Source organism: Cynocephalus volans, chromosome 2 (genome assembly GCF_027409185.1).
Source record: "Cynocephalus volans isolate mCynVol1 chromosome 2, mCynVol1.pri, whole genome shotgun sequence".
Classification (NCBI taxonomy): domain Eukaryota; kingdom Metazoa; phylum Chordata; class Mammalia; order Dermoptera; family Cynocephalidae; genus Cynocephalus; species Cynocephalus volans.
In genome coordinates, this window is record NC_084461.1 from 45981747 (window position 1) to 46002321 (window position 20575).

A 20575-nucleotide genomic window follows, 5' to 3' on the forward strand; every position below is an offset into this window, starting at 1 on the left:
TATCAGTATTCTGTAATCCCAACCACTCTCTATCACCTTAACTGCCTTGAAGAAAAATACAGCAGATCATCACTCCATTTATAATATAATTTTATTGTCATCCCCACTGAACATAAGCTCTATGAGGGCATGTAGGCGTTCAATGTTTATTGAGCCCCTAAAATGTGCCAGCTACTGTACCAGGCACTGAGGACACCACAGGGAAAAGACAGGTAAAATCCCTTCCAGATGGAATTTACATTTATGCGAGGAGACAGACAACAGATTGTTTTTTTGTTTAATATCAGAAAGTGGTAAGCACTAAAAAGAAGAAAGCAGTGTCCAGGGACAGAGAATGGCATGGTGTTAATTCTGCTGGGGAGGTCAGGGAAGGTCTCTTTGGGAACATCACATCTAGAAGCCTGGGGAGCCATAATATAATCAGGCTTTCCAGAGGAGGTGATATATCTGTGCTTAAAGAGAAGCCCTCTTATTAAATTCTGTACCGTATGACTAGAAGTCAATAAAATACAAAAAGGCTCTATTCATAACTGTCATAATTTAAACAAAAGAAAAAAATTTGTTTGGCAAATGAGTCAAAACACCTTGGTATGAGAAGACTCATTGAATAGCACACCATGACCATTGCCTACAATTAAAAAAGCAAATTCTTCAGATTTCTTCCATTTTAAAACAATCAAGAAAGTCCTATCAAAACTTCTTCTACATCTTTACATGACTAATTATCATGTTCACAGTAGTACCTGCTCATCTTCAGATTTTACACACACTGACTTTAAAACCAAAACTATTAATATGTTTCTCAAAGAGAAGAGAAATGGTTTACTCTTAAATGTAAAACTGAAATAGAGCTCCCTACACCCTCATAACAACGCTATCTGCTTCTGTAGAATTGCTTGCTTAACCTAAGTAACTCCATTTTGCCCCTTCTCTGACCTGCAGACTACCCCCCTCTTCTGCATGAGAAACGATTGACCTTCTCATAGAAACAAAAAACATTGCATAGAAACAGGAGCCATACACAGTGAATTATTACAAGCGAACAGGAACCACACACAATGAAAACTTGTACACTTGATTGCTCGAACAGCTCATTTCGGCCTCTGTGACCTAGCTCCCTAGCTTGCTTTGTGCACCTGGACAAACCTGTGTGCCAACGGGATGTAGTTTTTGCCTTTAAAAACCCCACAAGACCAAAGTTCGATGCCACTCTTCCTTGGTTGCTCCTTGGGAGATGTTCGCTGGCCAGCTAGAGTGAATAAACTGCCCTGCTCTGCATGAGTGGCGTGTAAGTGCATTTTTTGTGGGAGGGTGCCTCACAACAAAACCTCCACCTAGTCTAGACTGGAGTGAATCTGCCTACGTAAAATGGCAGCTCTACAGTTTCTCCACCTGTCCTAGTCCAGCTTCAGCCGGACAATAGCAAGCAAGCTTTACAGTCATAAAATCACAGCGCATTAGAACTGGGAGGGACTGAGAGATCACCACGTAAAACAATCCCCCTCCGTATGGTTTGGCTATTAAGGAAAGTGAAGTTCAGAGAGATTTTGCTGAAGTTCACATGGGAAGTTTACAAATCTTGAAACTCCAGCCTCCCAATCCAAAACCTGCAAGGCAGAGAACAAGTTTCTTACTAGATAAATAAACAAACAAACTCAGAAAGAGCCACCATCGAATGATACATACATCAAAACTGGAAAGTTGTGCCCTTTCTGGCCCAGATCCAGATTAGCCAGAGAATAAGGTAAGAATAAAGGAAATGGTCCCTGCCCCCACCTACTCTTCTTTTTTATCTTCAGAAAAACACCCTTGTATCAAGGTTGCAAGGAGGTGGCCTGGGCAGACCATTGGAGAAACCCCATGGTTCCTGATGGAGACTAAGAGACAAAGTCTAGGGTATGCTTTTTCACTCTCACATTTAAATGTTTCTGAACATCTTACATTGACAGGCATATTTATGTATGTGTGTGTATATATATACATATATACATATATGTATATTAAAAGCTGTTATAGCTGTTATTAAGTTGATGGAGTACCTTATAATTGAGTGCACCTCAGAACTGAAAGCTGAGACCAAATGGGGCTTCAATTCCTATTCATAAAGAAGCCTAAGAGTTTACTATGTTGTTGGTTTTCCCCTTCCCCAGCCAACTCCAGCTCTTCTTTTCTATCTTTCTGCATTTTGACCTCCTGTTTCTGTCCACTGCATCTTTCTCATTCTGCAGTTCTGTATCACACAGCGAAAGGCCCAAACTCTCTACTGAGGTTCCTGGGCAACCCCACACATGTTGATACAACTGTTGTAAACTATTCCCATAAAAGCCACATCAGTCACAGCAAGAGGCACAACAGATTTGGAGCTTTTTTTCCTTACTAATAAAGATACTCTTTGGTTTGGATTGAATTGTGTCCTCTAAAGTACCATGTATTAAAAACTTAATCCCCACTGTGACAGTGTTAAGAGAGTGACAAATCCTATTGTTAATTGAAAGGTGGGGCCTTGAAGAGGTGATTAGATTGTGCAGACTGTACCTTAGCAAATGTATTAATCCATTGATGGTTTAATGATGGCCAGGGCATGGTTCTGAGGGCTTTAAAAAGAGAGCCAGTGAAGAGGTCAGTCTCTCTCTCTTGCTTCTGCCATTTTACCATGTGATACTCTGTGTCACTACATAGTCACTACCAACAAGGCCTTCACCAGATGTCTTCCCTGGACTTTGGACTTCCCAGCCTCCAAAACTATAAGCAATAAATTTCGTTTTCTTACAAATTACACAGTTTCAGGTATTTCTGTTATAAGCAACAGAAATGGACTAATACGCCTCTTAATAACATGGACACACCAAAAGAGCCCAAATTGGTCAAGAATAATGGGGGAAAGTGGCAGAGTATGGCAGCGAGAGTCAGATTCAGACAGATGTGGCTTCAAGTCTTCACCTTCCCTGTGGCCACTCTGTGCCTCAGTGATCCCATTTTATAAATAAGGGTAGTCATTACAGCCAGTCCTTTGGAGGGCTATGAACATGACACAGTTACAGAAGAGGCTCAGTACTCAGTAAGCACACAATAAATGCAAACTTTTATAATAGTATTTAATAATAATTGACACCTAAAATACCCTCGTCAACAACCTGCTTCTCACATCACTTTGCAGAAGGTGAGTTCAGTGTGTTGTGGGAGACAGAGAAAATCAGCTGAAAACAGAGGGGAGGCCTACAAGTTTGAGTAGCCAGCACATACCATTCCCAGGCACCTGGGAAATGACCATGAAGTAAACCCAAAAGATAAAGTGATGAGTTCCAAAGATGTAAACACTATTAATTTTTCACTTAAATTGTAGAGGCTGAGTAATGAACCAAGCTCTACGATAACTAAAAGCACCTGAAAAGCTATTCCTAGATCCAATTGTTTTGAAAAAATAAAAACAAACGTTAAAAAACCCAGCAATTTTTAATAATGCAAAATTTGCTAGCTAGATTAGCCCCCGGTGGGCTCCTGGATATTCCTACACAGTTATTTAATTGGTCCTAGGGTGTTTTATAAATTAAGGTCAAAGGTTTACTGCTTCATATTTCTTGGCTGTTCTCCTCGCTTTCTCCCTGTCCCTCCCTGTCGCCAACCTGGCCACCATTCTCACCAAAGATCCTTCTTCTGTTTGTATCAACCACAGTCTACAGGTGGTGTATCTTTGCACCATTCTGTAACCTGGTGGTCTAGATCCTTGCTACTTAGAAAATAATCTTTAACATCTATTGGGTTAGAATAGCATCAGCTCCAACCATCATTTTGTTAGTTAAAATTTTTTAAATCCCTCTCCCTACCCCACCACCAAAAAAGCAGAGAGAAGAAGGCAGGGTCAAAGGATTCTCAGAGTAGAAGTCAGGAGAACCTACAGCCAACCCATTATAGTACCTTAGCCCCCTCCACTGCTCCCAGGGCTTTAGCTGCCTCACCTGTAAAACAAGGTTGGGGATATAATTTGATCCTGTTTTCTAACTGAGGGACTACATATAAAAATATTTTTATATATATACATGTATACTTATATAAATAGTATATATACCATATAATACGCCATATATGAATGTTTATTATAGATCAGTTGATCTACATTAGTTGGTTGTTAAACAACATTGCCAAAACTCATGAAAAACTGTGATGGGGTCTTCGAGTTCCATAACTAAATTCAGCCACATGGACAATCAGGGACTATTACATAGATTTCCTATTCTTTAGCCATGATTATAATGCACTTCAGAAACAGCAGGGGCAGGACAACTGCAGACATTCTTTAAAAGCAATCTGGATCTATGCTGAAAAGAATGAACGGCTATCTGAAGGAAGAGAGGACAATCACTCAAACGAAAAAAACAATACAATGTGTTTTTTTTTAAACATTGTGACAGTGAAGTAGCTTTGAAAGTTCTGTATTCTCCCGGCCATTCCAGAAAGACAGAAAATATCTGCATATTCTCCCATGACCACAAAATAAAGTCCAAATCACTTTCCAGAATTCAAGGCCCTCATCTCCAGCCTGCGCTGTGAAACATGGATTTTCACTGTTCAATGTTAAGCACATGGAGCTATTTACATTTAATTTAAACTAACTAAAATTACATGAAATTTAAAATTCCATTCCTTAATCATACTAGCCTCATTTCATATACTTCCTAGCCACATGTGAATAGTGTCTACTATATTGGGCAGCAGAGATACCAACATTTTTATCATCACAGAAAGTTCTATTGACCAGCCAGCCACCAAAAACAACAACAAAGGAGTTCTACTGAATAGTGCTGGTCTGTAGCAGGTGTTGGTAAATATTTTCAGTGAAGAACCAAAAAGTAAATATTTTAGGCTTTATGGGCCATGAGGCAAAATTGAGGATATTATATAGGTACAAACATACCAAGAAAGAAAACAAATTTCCACAAATTTTTGCTGATGCAATTTAAATTTAATAATAATAGCTGAATACAATTTTTTATAATACAGGCATACTGATGACAGGAATAGAATTCTTTTTTGAGGGATAACATTTTGCTTATGTGGGCTTCAAAGTTAGTGTTCCCTCTTATTAAATTGATTTAAAATGATTATCTATAAAAACCATTCTTAGCTTGTGCACCTTATAAATTAGCAGGCAGCAGGCTTAATTAGGCCCATGGACTGTAATTTGCAAGTTCCTGGTCTAGGGTGTTTCTCAACAGGATATTATCAACACTTTGTGTGGGACATTTCTTCATTTTGTAGGATTGTCCCACACATTGCAAGATATTAAGCATCCCTGGCCCTCAGGCATTAAATACAGTCAACGTGACAACAGAAAATGAACAAGCACATTTTCAAGCTCCCTCCCATCCACGGGCAGGCACCAGCACAGGTGGAACTACTGGATCTTTACTTAACATCCACTTTTTCTGCATCTCCTCTGACCAGCCAACTTCCTCTGAACTTCGAAAAGAATCTATTCTTAATTATTTACCCTCATGAGCGGTATAAACAAGGATGAAATTGCCAAATATGTACATAAGAGTATTTGTCCCAACCAGATTTCAAGGTGAACACATTCAGATTTCCATGTCTGGAAATATCTGATGAATGAGTCCACCAGGGGCTCATTTGTGTGAGAGGCCAAGGATTGTCCCAGGAACACAGACATGCTAAAGGAAGAAAGAGTCAAGACAAAAGCCTGGTCTACAGAACATGGGCCAGTGCTGGGGGAATTGACAGTTTATTTTTTCATTTATTCATTCCTTCAACCAATATTTCCTGCTTCTTCTGTGTCAGGTACTGCTGGAGACCACGGAAGGAAGCATGTACAAGCCACCAAGCCCTCAAGCTGTCATTCTGCCCTGAGCCTGTCATTCAGCTGCTCTGCAGTTCCTTCATCTGTCTAATGAGGAAAATGGTGGCACACATCACAGCTGGTAGAGCAGTACCTGGCACACGACAGTAGCTCATACTTATATTTTGGCACTTACTATTGTAATAGTTACAACTATTCTCCAAGCTGGTCTTGTGGGTTCACACCCACATTCTCAGAAGAAGGGACAGCAAGTAAAGGTAAGTTAAAATCAAGAAAATCTATTAAATGAAAGCCTTGGGATACTCGAGTGTAAATTGTCACCATGGGTTTGTCAGCATTGATGCTCCTAGTGCTGGTGTGGCGGGAAATGGCACCATCTGAGACAGGAGGCTCCCTGCACCTCAGCCCCATCGTGTGGGTAACAGAAGCCACGATAGCAGATATTACCTCAAGGCTCCAGATCAGGAGAGGAGCAAAACAATGGACACCCTATGCAGCCAAGAGACCCTTATCTGTGGTGCTTGAGACCTACCCACGGGAGTCTCAGAGGGAGCCAAGGGGAACTGAAGCTCCCAGGACCAGCGAAATACCAACACATGTCTATAAAGTGGTCTTATTTTATCCAAAAATTGGTGTGGCCTTGGAGTTTTTTAGTAATAATAGCTACCAGTTATTGAATGCTAACAAAGTGTCTGTCAGGCACTGGCTGAAAGCATTACCTCATTTTATCATTTAATCCTCAAACCAATTTCCCCTCACCCAAATGAGAGCAAATTAGCAGGCAAAATAACTTGCCAAAGGTCACATAGCGAACAGCGGGGAGCCAGGACTCTCACTCAGATTGGTCTACTACAGAGCCCACACTCTTAACAATTACACTACCAGCCTAGCAGGAGCTGCCCAGGGGCATATACCTTCCTAACCTAACGTGAAAAGGCCATCACACAGGGAGTATGATGTGAGTGGTGCTTGCCCAAGATATGCAAATATGAAGATAGCCCATTGTTATTCTTTATTGTTTCCCAACAACACCCAACCCAACAGAATGTCCTGGAAATAACTAATATTTATTTAAAACCAGCAGGACTATATTAACTATATATATATGGTCGTATGTCTTATTATTTAACATTACAAGTAACATAAATGAAAATCAAATTGGTAGCCCTAAGGTTCTCATGATAACTCGAATGCATGCATTACTTACCTGGAGAATTCTATTGACTGTTATTACTGGAGCTTCATCATTTACAGATTTAACAGTCACAAAAAGAGTTTGGGGAAGACTCTGTTTTCCAACCTCTGAGCTACTTGCAAAGATGGTGAAATTGTCAAGAATCTTCTCACTATCATCATGAACATAGTAAATCAACTCATTTTCCACCTATAACAAAAAACAACAAAAATCACCAACTTGCTGAAATGTGACTTAAAAATATGAATAAATTGCTATAAATAAAATTCTTATTTTTTAAATCTCTCTAAAATTCCAAAGCACATCTTTATCCCATGTAGTTTGAGTCTGATAATCACAGAGCAAATTGTGATGGATGGTATAGTTTTTCTGAAATGATAAACTTGTTTCTGCATTCTAGAAACAAGTTTAAAAAGAAACAGAGCTATTGAGCAATGCGGTACAGTAGACAGAATGCTGGATGGAGAAACAGAAGACCTGAGTCCAAATGTTATTTCTAATACAAAATGACATAATCCAGCCTTTCTTCCAATGAACATCACTCAGTAAAATTGAGGCTCTACTTGTTTATTTAGAATGACTAATTTTTGAAGTTGCTGATTGCTTTGTTGGACAATTCAAGCTGTTAGATTTAGGCTCTGAAACTTCTACTCACTGGTTGGACTTCTCCTCTTTGGAGACATATGGACCAGGGCAACTATTAAATCCCCCCAAATTTCTCTTTTCTGAGCATTGGTCTCTTTCCTGTTGTTTGTATATGAGGTTACACCTGACACCTTTTAATCCTGCTCCTTCTCCTTCAGAATACAAGTTTTTTGTACATTTCTTAAGGAATGCTACCCATAACTAGATGACATACCTCTCCTGTGGATAGACTATCATGAAATACATTGGAATCAAATTATTCTATCAAGGTGGATCTCCCTCACTATAATAATTCAAATGCAAACATTCAGTTTTATGCCTGTTAAATTTCATCTTTTTAATCTTAATTCTGAAACAGTCACCCAATGAATTAGTTATTCCTCTTGGATTTGTAGTAACCACAAATTTGATCAGAATGCCTTTCATGTCTTTAAGACTGAGGGAAATACTAAAGAGCACAGGATCAAAATCAGAGACAAAGAGAATTTTAAAGCTAGAAGGGAATTTAGCTTTAGTGAGTCTGTGACCCAAAAGCACAAGGGCAGAGAAAAAACCCAAAAGGAGTTGCTGAACTTCTGAAAAAGTCTCTGGGGTTGTGTTTGTTTTGGTTAAATACAGCCAGAATTTTTTAACAGTTCAACTTTGCCCATTCCTGTGGTGCACTTCCTTTGAGCAAAGTCTTTTGATCTCTCAGAGGTGCTGCTGACAAGAGTTGATAAGTTCATGAAGGGACTCAAGGGAAAACTGTGTCCACTCGTACACAGGTGCAATGAGAACTTCTTTGAAGCAGAGGGATTCCAGAACATAGGCCTATCCACATGTTCTGGAACATGCTGTTTTAAGCTATTTGAAAACAAACATGAAAGATGGAACTAATCAGAGGTGGAAGAAGTTTTAACCTAAGGTGCTTTAGGAATGTAGCATTTAAACAGCAGTCATCTCCAGAGTATTTTTCCTGGAGAAATCCATCATTTCTTCAACGGAATGGCACTTCCCGAAAATTACATGTCACTGAATGGTATTAATCTGAAGACAAACAGAGGGTATGCTGGAAATTTGTCCATTCCTAGACTTCTGAAATTAATTAGAAAAATATCTGCCGATCTGAAATTAAAAGATACAAAAAACGTGCAGAACAACTTGACAGGTTAAAATGTGTTTAGTCCCTGTTACCAGTCCCCTGTTTGGAAGCATGTTGTGTCGGTTCTCTACTCACATCCTCTCACCCCCCAGTGCTCCCCATCTCACTCCTCACTTGGGGTCAAAGGTGACATCTCAGGCCCTCCCATACTTGACCTCACTGACCTCATCAGCTACCCTCCCCACCAAGCATGCAGCTACAGCACACTGGACAACTTGTGCTCTTCAGACATGCCAGGCATAGTCCCCACACAGAGCTGTTGCTCCTGCTCTTGGTTCTGCCTGAATGCTCTTCCCCACATACACTTAGCTACCCATCTATCACCTCCTCCAGGTATCTGCTCAAATGCTTCCTTCTCAATGGGGCCTTCCCTGACCACTCTATTAGAAATATCGATACACACACACCATCACCACCACCAAAGGCCTCAGCATTTCTATCTCCCTTTCTTACTTTATTTCTCTCCACAGTGCTAATCTTCATTCAAAATGCCATTTATTTCATGTATTTATTTTATTTATGGTCTCTCCCTGTTACCCTCTTTCCCCTACCAGGAAAAAGTTCCACAAGGCAGGGATTCAGTCACCACTTTATCCCCACTACCTAGAACTGGCATCCCTGACACATGACAGATACTCAAAAACTATTTGCTGAATAAATGAAGGGCTAGAATGGCCATGGACCTCTCCTTCTCCAAGCCACTAAAGGTTATAGCCACTAGTTTTTAGGGGTCAGTGTTATTGTAAGTGAAAATGACTATGTCTGAAAACCTAGAGATCTCAGGAGTCATATAGGAAGAGACAACGTGAACATCATATGGAAAGCAGGGACCTGTGACCTTGACCCTTCTCTGTGAACAAGGCTACACAATAACATAGATACCACAGGGAATACAAGTATCTCAATACAGATTTCAATCAACCATCCTTAAATACATACCTCTTAGGAAGTACAATCAATAATTGGATTGACTAAGACAGGACCACGATTTAGTGCTTGGCTCTCACTTAGACTATATGAGGTGAAAAGTATTAAATTCAACTCACATCAAAGCAGGTAATTATCTTGGATGCTTGTCCAGACTTTGAGAGGGAACCCATGATTAAGGGACACTTGCACGGGGTCACTAAAGAATCACCTTCCTGAGTCCCCACTTGAGAAGCACTGATGTCTAAGTTTTTCCCAACCCTCAGCATGCTCTGCTTCTCCCCATGGCTCTCTAATGCTACCTGGTGAAGACTAACCCCCTGACATGTACCTCAAGTTACATCTCCTGGGGGCAGAGGCGAAGGCTCCTTGACAGTCCAGCCTGAAACACTTTCTGCCACTCTTCAGCTTTGTGGACAACTCCCCATCCCCTGGAATACTCTTCACTACAATGCCTCCTTGCCCTTGGCCATGCTGTTCCCTTTCTCTGCGTTGCTTTTTTCTGTTTCCTCCTTTGTTACCTCCCTTCTCTTTCCTCTCTCCTCAAAGTCTAGCTTAAAAGTTACTCCCTCTATGACGGCTTCCCTATACTCTCCAGTTAGAATCAAATGTGACAATTCTTGTACTCCCATAGCACTACTATGCAAATGCCAGGTGACAAGCAAGAAGGGAATACCTCATATTAAAGTTGGTATGCCTGTTTCCTCCCCACAGCATTTCTTGCAGGCAAGGGATGTTTCACTTACTATGGTAAATCCACATAGTAATTCAAACAGAGTAAACCTTTAGTAAATTGACTCAAATCTATTGATGAGTTGAAATGCTTAGAAGCAAAATGAAGCAGCATACATGTATTCTTAACTGACTAGACAGACACCCAAAGACAACTGAAGGTTGTTAATGATTCCAACCTGAAAAGTATGTATTCCTAGGGGCCTTTAAAGGAAATGGTGGGATTTGCAAGCTACTTTTCAAAATTTAAAAAGAAAGTAATGGAAATTGTTTTTTTATTCATACTGTATTTTTATTCCAACCCAAAACAAAGAAATCTGATAGCAGCCCAGAGTTGACCTTGGTTATTTTATGCTGATTGGACACCAGACTGGGAGTTGTATCTAGCTCCTGATTATAGGTACTGGGTCACTTTGACCACTGATAGATTAGCATAGGGCATGACACAAAGTATATACTCTGTAAGCATTTTTTGGCTCAATGAAGAAACAAATGAATGAAAAAATCCACCAATGACTAAAGCATGCCTGTGTTAAATATCTTGGTGTTACCCTGATATCATCTAGAATTGGGCAGCCAGGATGGTGCAAGAAATCCATGGCATATAAGCAAAAGTTAGAGGACTAGGGATGTTTAACCTGAAGAAAATAAAATCCAGGATAATTCGATAACCCCGTCTTTCAAATATTTAAAGAGGTTCCATGAAAGGAGGTATGATTTGCTGTAAGGGCTATCAGAGCCAGGACTTAGGAGAAGTTTCTAAGTGGCAGATTTCAGCTCAGCCTAAAGAACTTCCTAACAATTGGAGTGTTTTTTAAACTGGAAGGGCCCATCTCAGAAGGTAGCAAGTTCCCCATCAATGAAGACTTTTGGGCAATGTCTGGATGACCTCTATGGGGATATGGTAGAAGGGCTTCTAGCATCTGATAAGAGGTTGGACTAAAAACCTTCCAAGGTCCCACCACCCCCAAGAGTCTGTGAGTTTTAATGATAAACAATTTTTTTCTCTTACCCAACATACCCTTATATATTAACTGAGAATGATTACCTGCTTTCTGGTAAATTTCATTAGCTTTACTCTTGGAAAATTTGGACTTTCAACATAACCTTGTTTTGGTGGTTCAAGTAGAACAAATTCAGTCAAGTCCTTCAAAATATTTGCTTGGAATTTTGAGGAAGTCTTCCAGAAGTGCTTTCGAGCCACTTTGAACTGTGAAATTCTGTACCTACAAAGGAATCCACTTAGGGACGATATCCACCAAAATTTCAACTCCACTCACAACTTGAAAACCATTTGTTACATCCAGAGAAAAATGGTCCTGTTGTTGGCCAGGAGCTGTCTGCCTATAAAGGACATTGCCATCATCAACATCCTGTTGGGTAAAAACCAAAATGGACTTTTCATTGGCACTCAAGCTACCTTCTTCTGGTATAGATTTTTGGAGGTACCCATGCACTGGTGGAGTTCTGATTATGAACACTGCCTCTGAAGGAATATTGTCTTCATGCACAGCCTTGAATGCATATACACAACACGCAGACACAAAAAGAAAAACATATTAATAAATGTAAGAGTCAAGACCACTGATGAATCAAATTGTTTTCTATTAATATTTACAAACAGGGGTTATTAAGTTACAATCGGGGTTGATCCACAGTTTAACCTGGGTCTGTTCTGGTGCCCATGCTAATATTTTGAATATCAGTCTTGGTCACAAAGAAAAGTAATGATCAACAATACTTGAGTAGCTATTATTATATTAACAAGGCATCACTCACAGCAGCAAAAAATCCAGGACTCAGAAAGTTGAGATGAAAGAAATAAAATGGTATAAGGAGAAGGAATAAAAGATGGCAGAAGAATCAGTTGAGTCACTAAAATTGCAGGACCTTAGAGGAAAGTTTTTTCTCTCCCATTTTAACTACTTCAGCAGTTTCATTACATATTTAATTTATTGATTCAGCAAAATCCATCTCAAAACTGTGATTGCAACTGATTTACAGTCACAAAACTGCACACGCCCCCTTGTGGTAGAACTTACATATAAACTCTCAGCTCTTGAAAAAGAATTGAGAAAATCCGGAGGGCCCCCTATTCTCTTACGTAAAACTCAGTATTTAGCAAACTGATTCTTACATGAATTCATTTCTAATTGATACTATTGGCTGCATTTAGTAAACAAGTAAACTTGTTTGAAGTCCTGAGGGTAGATAGAAACTAGCCTGCATGTTTGGCCAGGTGTCATAAATCACAGCTTACACACTGTACAAAATTACCTAAAAAGAACACCTCCTCTTAACTCTGATCAACAGGGCTATGCTTGCTGAAAATTTCCAAGTAGGAGCCCCCAGAAGCCAGGTGGCTTCTAGTCTCACCTCTGGCATTCCATTCATCTCAGCCAATTTTATCCATCAATTTCAGGAAACTAAACAAGGCCACATTCAGAACTAAGTAAATAAATTGTGTAATAGAGTTTCTTCTGCTGATTTAGGAATCCTTTTTATTAAATTATTGCAAGTTTTTAATCCTGCTTCATCACATCATGAACATAACTCAGATCGAATGAAATACTGACACTGTTGCTATGAATAATGTATAAAAGTAAGATCACTTAATTTACCATAATACATACATCCCTTCCTTATTCCCAGTTCACACTACACTAAACACACACAGGCACATGTATGCACATGTGAACAGAGCTCTAGAATAATGCTGAGCGTTGCCTATATTCCATTTCCAACTGTAGGAAAATTGGTAGTATCAAAATCATGAAGCTTTCCAACTTTTCTTCTCAATGGCACCTATATTTTTTTTAAAAATTCACTCCTAATACTCCGAGAGAAATCAACATAAAAATAGCTTTCAGAAACAAATAGATTATTATTTATCCCCTGTGATCATGGGAGAGTGAAAATGCTTGGTACTTGGGATGACTACCTACTTGGAGCCTTCCTCTACTCAGTTTTACTGGTTTTCCTTTTTCAACTACAAGGGTCTTGCTATGCAGAGTCTAGGTGTGATGTTGGTGACCTTTCAAGCACACTTCAACATAGACTCCCACTTCTAAGTATGTGTCTTTAACTTTCACTGTCAGGTTAAACACATCAAAGTCGCCACTGGCATGGTGCCTATAAATCACACATCCTTGCTTCACGTGATGCTGGGAAAATGAGTGGGACACTGAGTTGCTGACCAGGACTCTGCCATGCTTTGGGGGCCCCACAATGTGGAGTTCGATCTCATGGTCTGTTCTGACATTCCGGTTTGTCTTGACGCTCAGGTTGGCTGCTGTAAGGCTGCCGTCTTTTCCTCTCTGCATGAGCAGCCCTGTGTTGCTGGCTATCTGGACATAAGGGTCTGACACATTGACCTCGAGAAGGGATGATATGTAGTGCATGCCATCTGTCACAAACGGCATGAAGCGAGCCAACTCTGCACCCCGATGTCTGAAGAGCACACACCCTTCCCACAGGTCCTCTTGCCTGAACTGGTAGAGTTTCTGAGTGGGGTCACTGGCTCACACCAAATCCCTATTGAGGATGCCCTGCCACGTGTACAGCAACTGTCCGTCATCAAAATCTAAGCCCGGGTCATGGTAACAGAGATTTGCCTGGGTCAATAAGCACTGGCCACTCCACACAACATGAAAGACCCTATCTACCACACACACTGGTTTCTCATTATTCTTTAACACAATGGAAATGGTGACTTTGATGTCTGTAGACAAATGCTCTGTGTCCAGATCCACTCCGTCTCTACCAGGTCCTTCGGCAGAGGCCACAATGAAGAATTCATCACACCCGGTCTCAGAGTCATCATGATCATACATCAGCCATTCACCCACTATGTCTTGATTAGTGAAAGTTGTGATATTGTCATTGCTTTCCCAAGAATCTGAAAAGCTAATCAGTTTCAGCTTCCCATGCTGAGGACTCTTGGTGAATTTATATTGGAAAATCTGATTGTCTATGGTTTGAACAAATAATTCTGGTTTTGTGATTAATTTCTCTTCTTTTACAAATAATCCTATGTTAATTAGAATAATTCACATCTTGTCTGTTTTAATGTTTATTCTGAAAGTATAATCTTTTGATTCTATGTGTTTTGCAACAATCAAATACCTAAAAGTATCCTGTGAGTCTTCCTTTGGCCTCTCCTGAGGTTCACAACTTAGAGTCCATAATATTTTTTGGCTAAAGATTGAGTTTGTGTTTAGAACTTTATTGCCAAGTAGCAATTTTCCTTTCTTAGGTGGGGTCAGTAATTTAAAATGTACTTCGCTCTCAGTTACTTCCACACCCTCTGTCGCAGCCTGCAAATGATCAGAATTCAATACTGGCTTGTTTGTTTTACAGATCTCTAGAGGAACATTTTGCTGAAGTGTAAACTTCAGCCATTGTACAAGTAACAGGAAACATCAGCTCTTCACTGATTTTTCCTTCTATGTTAGCTTTATATTTAAAGTGTCTGTAACATTTTCTAGCTGCAATTCTTTGAATGTACAGTAGTACTGGACCTGACTCCAATCAACGGAACTCTGAGAAAAGTTACTAACTTGTTTCCATTGTCCACTTGACCCCAGCTGCTGAATCTGGCCAAATTGAGGTGGACAAGTGACATCATAGCAGATCTCCATTTCATGCCATTTCCCCATTATCCTCCACTGACAAGTTACTCTGTGTAATCTGAACAATGCCACCCTGTTGCACAACCACACCAGTTCTGTTGGCCACTTCAAAGTCGTAAGGAACAGCTATGACCCATAACACCCCTATATTACCAACCAGCTCTCCATCGCTTGCTCTCAGAACAAACCAAGAGTTTCAATGACCCCTGTGCATGTAGAAAATGTTGGCATCTCTTAAATTTTCATGTGTAAAACTATTAATGGCTCTCTCAGGATCATTGGCATTTTCTAAAAACCCAGCATCTGAATTGAAGTTGCCAAGAACTGAAAAACTGACTCAAAGAATCTGTGCCAGGGTCTGAAACATATATTATATTCAGGGTCAGTCATTTCTTGGAGTTCTCAAACAGAAGAAGCAAGTTTCCTTCTGGCAGCTTAAGGTGAGGGGGATCTTTTACTGGAATGACAATAAAGTTAAACACATGTGGTACACGTTCTTGCAGATATAATGCCATTTCCCTCTTGCTATTGGAAGAGACCAAAAATGTGAAATAGTCCATAGATTCTTCTGAACCATCATGGACATACCAAACTTTTCCATGCCACAAATCTAACGTAGTAAAAGCCTTCTCCATTTCTTGCTCAGGTGAAATATATAATTGAAGGAGCCCATGAATAGGCTTTTCCTCTATTTTAAATAGTATTTGAGAATGATGGATACCCAAATCCTTAAATTCCTCATTACTTTCATATGCCTTTATTCAAGTAAGGCTCATCCAACTGCTTGGACCTCCAAGTTATTCAAAACCAAGAAATCGCTACTTATATCTTGAAGAAAAGGCTTGTCAGACACAGGAACAGCAGTGGAAAGGGATACTTCTGACTGAATCAGGTTTTCCATTGTTGTTATGGAAGGATTTGCATTATTGATACTCTTAGTTTTATACCCAGCAGAAAAGTCTTTGAAAACAAGGGCATTCCTTCATTCTCTCTTTTCTGGGTTGGCTTTCAAATTTCTTAAGCACCCCTTGAAAGAGATTCCTTGAGCAGATTTCTTAGGCACAGAGGCAAGTTCTAACCTCTTTACTTCTTCCTGCATTTGGTTTTCAAGACCTCCTGTGAAGAGGGGACTTGCAAGTGCAAAAGGCTTGCTTTGCAAAGACAGCAACGTCCTTACTCCTTGATCATCTACCATCAGGTCCAGATACCTTCCCATGAATTTGAGTTGAATAACATGCCACTTGTTGTCACCAACTAAGCTGAAAGAAGAAAGCTGCATTTTACTTTATTCCTTCCTACATGAGCCTTCAAAAGACCTTCATCTGTTTCCAAAGGAACAAAATCTCCTCTACCAGACTGAAATAAAAGCAAGGCTTGTTGAGTTCCAGTTTGCAAAGCAAATTCCAATAGCCCTTCCTCTTGCACCTTACATTCTGGAAAGGTGACATGGGATCTGGAGCTAAAGAAACTAATGGCTTCATTCTCCCCTGCAAAAAACTCCTCATTGCATCCTAGTGACACCTCATAAACCTTCTTAAAACCAGGGTAAGATCTAAGGGACAGAAGGATCTCTTTCCGGTTAAATATCACACCCTCCATACATCCGTGGAAATTGGGGCGCTCTCCCTCTCAGTAAGGGACATCGGCTTCCTATGTAAATTCATTGTTGAATGTTCAAATTATGCATCCTACCATCCATTTGGCCAGTTATTTTACAGTGTTTATCAATAACCAAAGAAATATTCTCCTTAACATAGTATAGTTCCATCGAATGCCAAACCAAGTCATCCATATGAACTCTTTGTTCAGAAAGGAGCTCTTGTTCACCTGCACCCAAATTCACTCTCACCCAAAAGAGAAAGAATCATAATTAACTAATCTCACTTCTCATCTCAAAGTGTTTTATTGAAAACAATGGGGCCCTTCACAAAATAAAGAGAGACAGAGAAAGAAATTTGGACGTGAAAACTCTTCCTACACTTATAGATTACATATTAAAGTCAGAAAATTTTAGAGTTAAAATATTTAAGATATGCTGGTAAAAATGAAGAAGATCCCAACATATACAAATGGCACATCATTTTATTCTGGTGAAATAATAGTAATCAACACGTATAGCTATTTTATTTTCTTTTTCTCTCACCCTTTTTCCTCTCAGGTAGTTGAATGTTTATATATTTTAAAGATTTTTTAAAATCGTACCTGTAAGTTTCCAGATAGAAGTTCTATTATACAATAGTCATCTTTCCCAGCTGCCAGAAAAAATAATGCCTGTGGCTTGCTGGATTGAAATTTTAATTGAAGAGATAGCTCAGAGGAAACTTCTATGATGTTGAGCTCCACATAGCTTTCACCATAAAAAGATGCTAGGGGAAAATTGAAAAAAGAAGTATAGGTCAGTAAATTTGTTACACAATGACTATTCCACTTTATATTATCATCCTCTTTCAAGAACTGACCCTGCTAAAGAATGCTGCCTTGCCCAAGGCCACACCTGCTTCCTGGGGTGGCCCACAAATCCAACATGGGTGTATAAAGGCTGTGTTCTCTTACCTCAACTTAGAACAGCTCAGAAGGGTCATTCGCTCTTTAAAACTCCTGAGAGGGGTGGCCAAAGTTTGCACTGAAACTGAGTTGCAACTTATCTTCTCCATCTACCCAAGACTGTTTCCTTCCCCTTCCACGGGGGTTGATCCTAAGAGTTCCTGCATGCTAAGTTATATCTCAGATTCTGCTTCCCCAGGAACCCAACTTGTGACAATTGGTACCAAGAAAGCAGATACAAGGATGGAATTTGTAGCTGGACCACCTATGATCCCAATGGCAATTAAGACTCCATCACTGGGATAGATGCATCACAGAAAGCCTTAGCAATGATTATTAAAATTTCATTGGTGGTGCAGTGATATAGTGCAAGAGCAGAAGGGAACACATTAGCCTGGCTATGAAATAGCAAGCTATGAAAACTATAGGGCAAAGAGTAGTTATGAGGACAATGGAATTGAGTGTGTATTGCTCCGCTTGAATGAAGCTTTGGAAAAAGATAAGGAAAGGGTAGGAGAGAAGAGTTGACAATTACAAGCTAAGTGTGAAAGCCAGAGGCAGCCATGGTAGCATACAAACTCCTTATCTCCTACAGCAGGAGGGCAGAGGAAGCTGAGACTCTGACCCAGGAATTAATCATCAGAATAGTTGAGCTCCAAAGTCAAATTCCAACTAAGACAGGCTTGCTCTGACAAGGACAAGGCCCTGGTTAGAAAAAAGTGAGGCCCTGTCACATGGAATGAGAATATCTGGGTGATGCATTCAAACATCCTAGACCCCCTTGAGCCCTCCAAGCCTGCAGAAGTGGCCCATTCCACTATTAAGGCTGGCACTGCCCCTTTGCTTAAAGAGGATGCAGAGGCCTCTCTCCACAAGACAACATGTGACCCCTAAAGATATGACCCCATTTCTCCTCCTAGCCATAAGACCAAAAACAAGCATTAAGTCACAACATAACCTGTGTGGGGACACATTGAGCTTGATATGGTAGGAAGGAGCTACCCAGAATGTACAGCTAGAAGCTCGGAGAATACAGTTGGGGCTGAAGGCACCTAATGAAGGGGCAGGAGCACAAGGGTGGATCTTGGAGAGTTTAGAGGTTTGGGAGCACTCTCCAGGGATACAGGGTATAACACCCTGCCAAAGATTCCTGGAAATGGTTTGAACTACTGCTAGGGTGGCTCTAGAAGCATGAAAAATGCGATGGCCACTCTAAGTGAGGCAGACATGACAGAATTGCCATGGCAGGTGGTGAAAGCAGAGATAAAGGGATGAAGGGGAGCATGAAGGGGAGCATGAAGAGGACCAGAAGGCACAAAGAAGCCACATGAGATGTACCTAGACCTCGTGTCATCCACCGTTCTTGAGCCAGCACCTTGCCCTTGGCTCACACCTATGGCTGCAGGGGGGATCCTTTACCACCAGCTGATGGAGGAGCAAAACACCTGAGCTTCATTCTCAGAGGCATCAGCTTCATCCTACGGGTGCCAGCTAAAAGTGGATGCCAGCCTCATTACAGCTCTTCACAGGGGTAACCATGAAAAATGCTGGTGAGGGAAAATCCTCCAAATGGAGAGAACTATGTGTGGTCCACCTAATTATCCACTTTCTGTGGAAAGAGAAGTGGCTTGAGGTTAGACTATATAAAGACTCATAGGTAGTAGCAAATGGACCAGCCAGTTGATCAGGAGCCTAGAATGAGAAAGACTGAAAGATCAGGGACAAGGATAATAGATGTATGAAGACAACATCACTACAGAATAGGCATTTAACAACCAAGCAGACAACATGACTTGGCCAGTTGACATCAGCCAGCCTCTATCATCTGCCACCCCTATGTTGGCACAATGGGGACATGATGAAGTAGCCATGGTGACAGGGTGAAGTATAAGCCTGCACCCAATAGTATGGGCTACCTCTTACCAAAGCTTTCCTAGCTACTGCTGCTGCAGAGGGCAACATGCCTCCAACAGAGACCAGCACCCAGTCCCCAATATGTCACCTGAGGAGACCAATTGTCCACTTGGTGACAAGTTCACTGCAGTGAAACCCTTCCTTCTTGGAACGGCCAGTGGTTCATTGTGATTAAAAATAGACACATATTCTAGGCATATATTTGCCTTTCTTCCCCCTTGCCTGGGGGACCTCAGCTACACCACTATCTGAGGGCTCATGGCTATTTGATCCAACAACGTGGGATGCCAAGTAACATCCAAGTAACATCCAAGTAACAAGTAACAAGAGGCTCATTTTACTCCCAAGGAGGTATGGGAATGGACCTAAGACCATGAGATCCACTGGTCCTATCACATGCTACACCACCAAAGCTGCAGGCCTGATAGAGTGTTGGAACAGCCTGATGAAGGTACAGTTAAATCACCAGCTCAGAAGCAATACCCTGTCAGGTTGGGGTTCCATCCTCTAGAACATAATACATACTTTAAATGAAAGATGTTCACATGGTGCTGTGTCTACGAGAGGTAGATTCTATGGGTCTGAGAATCAAGAGGTTACATCAGGAGTGGCCTCATTTACCATCACTCTCAGTGACCCACTTAAGGAATTTGTGCCCGTGTCCCCATAAATCTGGAATACGGTCTCAAAGATCTTGGTTTCCAAAGGGGAATGCTTCCACCAGGGAGCAGCAAGATTCCCTCTACATGACAGGCTGTAGATTCTGCCTGGATGTTCGGTCTCCTTATATCAAGGATTTACCTGGCAAGAAAGTTTCTTCCATATTTGTCGGGGAAACTGACCCTGAATCATCAGGAGGAGGTGAGACTACTGTTAGTAATGGGAATACAAGGAATGCATTGGGTGCCATGTGATCCTCATAGATGCCTCTTGGTACTTCCTTGGCAGCAACTAAGTGTAGCCACCCTGGCCCCAGAAGAGCATGTTGACAAGGGTTCAGACACCTTGGGATGAAGATTGGGTTACACCATCAG

At 40.7% G+C, this 20575-nt stretch overlaps 1 pseudogene; it reads right to left on the reverse strand.

Moving 5' to 3' along the window:
* Window positions 1-19104, reverse strand: part of LOC134370493 (chondroitin sulfate proteoglycan 4-like) — a 50641-nt pseudogene extending 31537 nt beyond the window's left edge.
* Between the last annotated feature and the right edge of the window lie 1471 nt (window positions 19105-20575).